The sequence below is a fragment of the Sphaerodactylus townsendi genome, linkage group LG03 (assembly GCF_021028975.2).
Source record: "Sphaerodactylus townsendi isolate TG3544 linkage group LG03, MPM_Stown_v2.3, whole genome shotgun sequence".
Classification (NCBI taxonomy): domain Eukaryota; kingdom Metazoa; phylum Chordata; class Lepidosauria; order Squamata; family Sphaerodactylidae; genus Sphaerodactylus; species Sphaerodactylus townsendi.
This window is the reverse complement of record NC_059427.1, coordinates 127298713-127307749: the sequence shown is the minus strand read 5'-3', so window position 1 is coordinate 127307749 and position 9037 is coordinate 127298713.

Below are 9037 nucleotides of genomic sequence, written 5' to 3'. Positions count from 1 at the left end.
AATGTAGGCTCTCTGCAGGACAGACCACAAGTGCATCAACAGCCAAAATTGCACCTTCAAGATTAATAATTTGCGGCATAAGCTTTTGCAATTCAGAGCCCATTTCATCCAATGTGTGAAGTGCTACTCTATTGTATCCAAGCCTCCTTGTTGGCAGCGACAGACTGATATGGCTTCTCATCTGGAATAGGTAATAGAGAAAGCATGTCATAGTGAATGATGGTGTTACCCACTGCCAGGGGTAACTAGAAAGTGATTTCAGAGTGATTTCAGCTTTGTCAGCAATGAGCGATAGTGATTTCAGAGTGATTTCAGCTTTGGCAGCAGTGAGTGAATGCAGAGGCAGGCTGCCTTCAGAGCAGAGGTTCTTTATTGTGATTTCAAGCTCTTTCCAGGCCAGATTGCCCAGTACAGAACGAAACACAGCCCTTTTTATACAGTTTTTCACCCAATCAGAGGAGGAAGGGGGCAGTCCCCTGCCACATAATACAGACAATCTAAAACAAAGAGGAGGAAGACAGTCTTTTGTTTTTGCTGATGGGATTAAGTCCCAGAAGAAAAGGCTGCCAATGAATCTTGAGATCCTAGAAGTGGAAAATTCAATAGTCCAATGGGTCTTGAGATCCTCTTCAGTGAAAATTCAAATAGTCCAATGGGAAGTAGGGTGATGTCCTCCAAACGCCCAAGGCACACCTTGTGTCCAAAAGGTCTTTTGTTGGTGTTGACAAACTTATCAGATTGTAAGGAGGAGTTGTCCTTACTTTGCATTTTCTGATCTACTTCCTTGTTACCTAGCTAAAATAAAACTACTAAAATCCTAAGAGGCTTCTTCTATTAATACAATAAAGTAAGAAGAATTTTTCTAATCCATTTCTCTTCTTGTCTATCACTTAAAGTAACTCTATAGAATCCCTTAACCTTATAACAAAGAACCTCCAATACAGTACAAGCCCATATAAACATATAAGCAAGAGTATCCTAAATTAACAGTAACAAAACCTTAAATCAACTGGAGAACCTAGCCAAAATATAATCCGAAACATTTGGCAAATAATAAATCCAACACTGAGGGGCTTACATTAAACCTTAAAAGGGACAAAGGCAAGAAGGAAACCATGTGAAATATCAGCACATTTGTATATACATGTTCTTTCCAGGACTTGTGGAGGCTTTTGGACAACACTGGTCTCTTTGCTCTGATCCTTAGCCAGTGTAGTTCGGTGGCAGACTCAGGAAAATATTTTTTCTATTTTCCTGGTGGTAACAATGGCATGGGCTGTAGTTGCTCAGCCTCTATATAAACCAAGCAGAGACAAGGTGTCACACCAGTACCAAAATAAACCACCACCAATGCCCAAAACAAAGGGAAGATTCAGTGGCAGACCTGAAACATGCTCTGTTAAGTGTATCCTAAGGAGGAAGATCTTGGAATTAGCTAAAAGCATGAACACCCGAAGGACAAGCATCCCCAAAAGTAGGCTTCCCCTGCCCCCATGCCCGCCACAGCTGCAAAATCTGAGTTAAGAGCTTTGCTAACCATGTTCTGCCATTAATACGCACAGTGGACTGGGCCATCCAAGATTTGTTGATGACAGAGGAGGTGAAAATGTCTGGTAGGGAACACTTTTACCTGCACTAATTGCAGCCTGAAACTTGTGTCATCAATGCTGGATCTCTAGAACAGATCCCAGTGGGACAATCATAATATGAATAAGCAGCCATAAAGCAAGAAATCGGGCACAAAGTTCAGAGGGACAGCCTGACTGCCCTTGGCTATCAGTGTGCAGGAATCCAATTAAATCCCAGCTAGCATCTGAGACTCATTTGCATTTAGACTGGAATTTGAGAGACTGGGAAATGCCAGCCTTTTGGCCCATGGTGTGAGCTTGCCCATAAAACACAAGTGGCAAAAGAGACCCGGGAGGCTGTTCCCTTCTCTGTTGTTATATCATTGGCCTCGGTTGGGCTCTGCCTGAATTTCACAAAGCATAATGGAGTATTTAATGCTAGAATGTTGCACAGAACACATGTGTGGGCAAGCTGAGGCAGCGATGTGTGTTCTGTGCAACATTCTAGCATTAAATACTCCATTATACGCGAAGCTGCAGTGTTGTAGAATCGGGGCCCTGCGAACAGAATAAGGGACACCATTGATTTTGCCCAATGGAATCTCAGAAATTTGAGAGTATTAGCCACTGGGGCAGAACTGAGCTAATGGCACAGGGGTTTCCCATGTAGAGATGGGCTTGTGTGGTTTCCTCATTGCTGCTGCAACTGTGAATATAGCAATGAGATGTCCATGTAGCAAATTTCCCAGTGTTTTCTGTGCCCTAATCTACTCCTCCCCTCGCACCCCTGGGGCTTCAGGGTTTTTTTTAAGGGTCAGTGTTCAACAGTGGAATGTACTTCCTCAGAGTGTGGTGGAGTCTCCTTCTTTGGAGGCTTTTGAAGAGAGGCTAGATGGCCATCTGTCAGGAGTGCTTTGACTGTGGCTCATTCTGCACATGCAGAATAATGCACTTTCAAACTGCTTTCAGTGCTCTTTAAAGCTGTGCAGAATAGCAAAATCCACTTGCAAACAGTTGTGAAAGTGGTTTGAAAACGCATTATTTTGCGTGTGCGGAAAGGGCCTGTGTGTTCCTGCATTGCAGGAGGTTGGACTTGATGGCCCTTGGGGTCTCTTCTAACTCTATGATTCTATGAATTGAATATCATTGTAACAGCATAAGTTGATAGCAGTCTATCTACCAGGCTGTTTGAATTGCCGTCCGAGGGAAGGAGGTACAGCATTTGAATAAAAGGAAGTTTAAACAAGAACTTAGAAGAGAAAACACATTACAACTTTATTGCGGTAAACAAATTGGCCATAGCCATTAAACTTTTATTGGCATAAGGAACAAAAGCATAAGGTGCAGCATGGGGGTCTGATCCAATGCACTGGGCAGCCCAAAAGCTGTCCCCCAGCACCCGCCTTCCTCAAACCCGCCTGTTTGAGGGAAAAACAATAACCCATGCAGCAATGAGGGGAAATTCCAGATGGGCAGTAGGCCACTGCCTGAGGACTCCCTGTTGCTGGGGGCACAAGCCTGCTCTGCCCATGCCTGGGTGTCCTGACTCCTGGCTTGCTCCACCCCAAACCTCATAAGGAGGTTCCACCAAAAGGGTTAGCACACCGCTTACCCAAACAAAATGATCAGCCCCCCATGTGCAAACCGCCCAACGGCTATGACAAAACAACATGACAGAAATTCACAACACAGGGAGAGGTGGATGGGGAACGCCCCAAGTACGGTGAGAAAAGAGGGCTCTGCCATGCCCAGCCCTTCCTTATAAAGAGGGGGCAGGTGGGCCCACCGACGTCAGGGCATTGCGTCCAATGGGCAGCACCACAACGCACATGCCCAGACGGCCGCCTGAATCCCTCACTGCCCAAACCCCAGCTGGAGAGGGGAGGGGACGATGACGCCACCCTCCCCCCTGCAACAATGGTGGCCACAGTGAGTCCCAGCCATTCCCTTCTCAGCTTCCACTTTAAAAAAGCTTCTAACCTCTTTAATTACAGAGCTACTTTTTGGAGTGAAAGGGGCTTGTAACTCATTTAAACATGAAAGCTGAGAATTCAGAGAACCTGACAGACTGATAATTATAACATTTCTGTGATACAACATTAAATTGCGAATTAAAAACCAAACAAAAAAGTGGTCCATCGAACCAGTTAAGGTCCACCATGTGGCATTGGAGCAGGAGAAATGGTGCTGATGTGAGTGGAACTAGGAAGATCTGGATGTTGTTTTACACATGGGTGCCTCCCTGGCTTTGCTGTGATCTTTTCCAAAACACCTCATCAGAGCAACTTTGGGAAAGACTGCAGCAAACCAGGAAAAATCTAGGCAGTAAATGGAAGCACCACAAGGCTGTGGGGAAGTAGAGGGAAAGTCCTGTTTTTCAATAGCATAGAAACTAAAGCCAACAACTGGTTTATGGTGACCTTAGAGACAGCAGACCTATTCAGGCTCGTTGCCTGTCCATTGCAAAGCAAGAGAGTTCCTTTACACATGACCTGCCTGTGCGAAGGAACATCTCAGCTACAACCTACTGAGCTACAGCATCAGAACCATGTTGTTTCAGAGTCCAATATTTGACAATATGAGTCATTCCAGAAACTAAGCTGCAACCCTTTGTCATCCACATTTCTGTTGCTGCACGATCATCTGGCTCTTTTGGTGATTCACTACTATCCAACAAACCAAATGTTCAGAGTTGAAGGTCAAAGTCAATACGTTTCATAAATTGGCATCATTCAAGGTTTCCCTTTGCTCTGATAACTTTGCCTGCATGTTTAATGGAGATGTTTATCATCATTTGAGGCTTCTGAACTGACAATTTGTACATTCACTTGTCAAAATAATCAGGGAACTGGAACCGCTTCTTTTGGGAGAAAAGAGCTTTACAAGGTTGAGGCTTTCTTCCTTTAGAGCAAAAATGACTAAGGTGGTGGAACACACAGAGAGGGAATAGAGGGGGGAAAACCCCTAAGAATAGCGCAGAGAGACTGAATAGAAAGAAATGCACTCTATCTTTCTCTGTATAAGAATTCAAAGGCATCTAGCAAAGTGGATTGGCAGTAGTTTCAGGACATAGAAAAATGTAACATTTTACATTATGTATGAAGTTCATTTCCATGTAGCTGCCAACTGACCAGGGACCACCTGTCAACTAACCTGGTCAATAGCAGCTTGATCTTCCACCATGAGCACTTGAAGCTTGGCAAAGCATGGAAACGAACATTGCCCTCAATCAGCAAGGCAACTGTATTCTTAGCATGAGAGCATGGTTGTGCTATAGATATTTATTTGCCTAACAGAATTGCAACCTTTCCCTCTAATACCCCTGTGCCTTGAATAGCTGCCTGGTAGGCAAAAAGTCAACAGGTGAAGCAGCAGTGGCGTAGTGGCTAAGAGCAGTAGCTAAGAACAGGTGCACTCTGATCTAGAGGAACCGGGTTTGATTCCCTGCTCTGCCACGTGAGCTGTGGAGGCTTCTCTGGGGAATTCAGATTAGCCTGTGCACTCCCACACATGCCAGCTGGGTGACCTTGGGCTAGTCACAGCTTCTCGGAGCTCTCTCAGCCCCACCCACCTCACAGGGTGTTTGTTGTGAGGGGGGAAGGGCAAGGAGATTGTAAGCCCCTTTGAGTCTCCTCCAGGAGAGAAAGGGGGGATATAAATCCAAACTCTCCTCTTCTTCTCTTCTTCTGAACACATGAAGCTACCCTGTACTGGTTATTGGCTTCTCAAAGTCAGCTACCCAGGGATTCAGGAAAAGCTCTTTCACATCTCTTGAGTTACCCGTCCCTCATGTGTTAAAGCCAACGAAGATTATCAGAGAACCCAGTTGCCTGGAGCCTACCTCTTATTTGGTTCTGTGCCAAGGCTGGGAAGCCAAGCTTGAAAGGCCTTCCTAGCACAGCCAGTCTTGCAATTGAGAGCATGATGCTACCCAGCTGCCTTGGCTAGCTTTCCTCCTGCCCAGTGGATCCTTGAGTTATTCCTCACTTTAATTACCAGTTTTCCGACCGAAAGCGCTTGCACTCTGAGCAGCTGTGGTTCAGAGAATTCATGAGTATCTCATGAATATCCTGGTGAAGAGAGCAGAGTAACATGCAGGGCAGGGTGAATAGCCACGGACCAGGTGGGTTCAGTTCATTCCAAGAACAGGCAGCTGTGTGCGAGTGATGATCATTCCAAATGGAGTCCCAGCGGCTTCCCTCCATTCCTCACTTCAGGCAGAGTCAGCCGTACGCTCCACACTAATGCTGTAATCCCTAAGTTTCCAGCCGGAGGCATAAGGGCGAAAGTGCTGATGGCCTAGAGGCAAACACTTCAACCTAATAAAATCCAAACAGGGAATTAACAGGCCATGCTTTTCTTTTCTTAAGAGGCATCTAACCAAGCAAGATCTCCAGTGTTAATAGTCAGACTGGTTAATCACATCTTCCTCCGTAGGCCATGGAGCAGTTAAAGAGACAAGGCTGGCCTTCTATGTTATGATTTGCAGAGCATAATCGTAATCAAACAAAACTAAACTGTGTGTCTGAACACACCCATGCCATCTTTTCTTATTGTTATTATTATTGGCGTGAATCCAGTGATGCCCTTCCACCTAGTCCCTCTCTGCCATGGAAACCTTCTAGGTAAACTTAGGCCAGTCACATACCTCAGCCAAACTTCACAAGATTATTAAGAAAATAAAATGGAGAAATAACGCTGTAGACTGCTTTGCGTTCCCATTGGGGAGACAGGTGAAATATCAATGGAAACAAACAAACAAACAAACAAACAAACAAACCCTTTCCCACTGGACAATGCCTTGAGCAATTGGAGTAAATTTCCTCACAGTGAGCAATTGGAGTAAAATTCCTTGAGCAATTGGAGTAAATTTCCTCACAGAGGAAGCCATTGGCTCCAAGTTGCTGCTGATGTTTGTATTTGAATTAATGATTTGATAGTTTTAAATTCCAGAAACATGGCTACTGCCTTCTCGTCCAGCATCAGTTAAAATGACTAATATTGCTAGTGGTGCCAATATTGAATTGGCTGGTCCTGCAGAGATGGGTCAGGCCCATTCCATATGTGAGCCCATGATCTTGCCAGTAAGATCTTTCCTTAGGCACATCATACATTCATGAAAGAAACTCTGGAGATGTGCATTCAGAAGTGGTTGCCAGGCAGACACGTACCAGTTGGAAGACAGGGCAATACAGCTACTCTTGGGGAAGCATTCAGGACAGAAAAGGACCCAAACAGCCTGTGTGTGCTTCTCTGTTAAGACCAAAGTTTCATGTACCAAATCACTCAAGTGATTTTCCTGTTCCTTACTTCTAAAGTTACAAGAGAAACACCTGACCAATCCTCCATCGTGATCATAAGGACATGAATGGAATCCAAACAATTAGCTTTGGGTGCTAAGGCTGTTTAATATAGCCAGTACCTTAATCACATTTTATTGCAAGAAAGCATTTATGTGCAGGATTTGGAAGCTGTTTTATTAGTTTTAATTAGGTTCAAGATAGAGAATAAGGATGGCAGGAATTGATGGAGCATGTCACAGGAGGTGACAAGTATGTAAGTGACCAGAAGACCAGGAAAGAGTAGCACATTCTGCTCCTTGATTTACTGGAAAATCTCCCAGACTCTTTTCTAGTTTCCTTCTATTTCACAAAAGCCTCCAATGGCCTTGCTTCGCAGCCAGGAAGGTGAAACTGGTTATCCCACCTAGAGGGACGTGGATGCCCTGAATGGGTTCTCAGTTGCTTTCATCAATTGTTTAACTGTAATTTTGGTTGCTAAAAGCCTTTGCTCAGTCGCAGGAGTTTAGTAGCTATATGCCTTGTTATAGCACAGGGGTCGGCAACCTTTACCACCCAAAGAGCCATTTGGACCCATTTTCCACGGCCCCAAAGATCTACCGAGCCAAAGAGTGGAGCTGCCTCCGGTTCGGCCCCTCCACTCACCTTTCCTTCCAGCACTGCTCTGGAGGGCTGGAGGGACACGCCCACGCTACCCTCTGACCTCCAGGCCACGCGGAGCCGCAGTATAAGGCTGAAAGAGCCGCATGCAGCTCCGGAGCCATGGGTTGCAGACCCCTGTTATAGCATATGGCTGTTGCAGGCTATATGTGTTCGGGTCCATGGAGGCCACCTATGAGTCTATCTGATCCATCTAATGAGTTGGTCTCCCTCAACTAGCACATTGCTACCTTGCGCACCCTTCCCCCCTCCCCATCTGACAGATAGAACTGATGTATGTCAGGATGGTGAGCAGTATGATTTTAGGCTGGGACGTATTGTATCATGTGACATCTTAAATATTAAATGCCAGGTTTTAATGTTATATCTGTTTCCAGGTTGCCAATGTTTTAATCTATTGTCAGCTGCCCCAAGTCTGGCCCTGGCCGGGAACAGGCAGGGTATAAATATAATAACATTTTAAAAATAGGGAAAGAACTGGGCTTGCAACATGGCAGCCTCTGGGTGGGATATTCTTTAATACCTGTGGGGGAAACCCAAGCTGCTGAAATAAGGAGGGAGTAGCAGTGTGGGCTGGAGAAGAAGGGATAACGGCAGTGGAGCTGGAACAGAAGACTGTGTGGAAAGGAAGGGGTGAGCTGGGATAGCAGATGGGCTGTGTGGGATGGGATTGAAGGAAAGGGAGATGAGGACAGGGCTGGGCTACTGGGAATGAGGTGGGGCTGCAAATCCAAATAAAGAGGCATTAGCAAAATTCAACATGGGAAGCAACAGGTGGACAGTGGGATGGCATTGAAAGGTGTTAGCAAATCCGAAGGGGAGATCCCATGGATGGAGCCAATAATTGTGCCTAAGTGGAATTGTCAGCGCTGAGGCAGAGCAGCTTTCGAGCCAAAGCAGACTGAGCTTTGAGAAGAATTAGCACACCAAGGAAAGGGATTCTGACTGGGTGTGCTGTAGCAGATCCTATTGAGAAATGTGGTGTATTCTCTGGAGCTGAACAGACAGGTGTGTCTAATGCTTGGGAACAGTGCAAAATGACACGTCCCCCCTGAAGTTTTTACAAGATGCTACTTGTGGCTGTCAAAAGAACACCCGTCGGTCACTGCAGCACCAACTGGGAGAGGGGAAACATCAGTGCCCCTGTAGGCTGTGGTGTTATCCACGCACTAGGCAGGATTTAAACCTCCTCAGTAGCCTAAATCTCAGCCCCAGCTTCAGAACCTCCTACAAAACAAGGTAGCAGATTGTTGGCTTCCACAAGCTACACACCCACCCAATACACAAAGTCCTCTCTCCATCCATCTGCTGGGACCATCAGGAGGTGGGGATTCAGCATCTGTTCTCCAGGGAGGTGTGAAAGTGACAGCAATGATCACGCAGGCACAGCGTGGAGGGAGGACAAGCCAGGAGTCGGAGTGACTTGACAGCACGAGAAAAACTTAAGCAAGAGGCAGAGACTCGGGGGTCTGGACTGACAGAGACGCTGCTTAACGGACTTGCAACTCC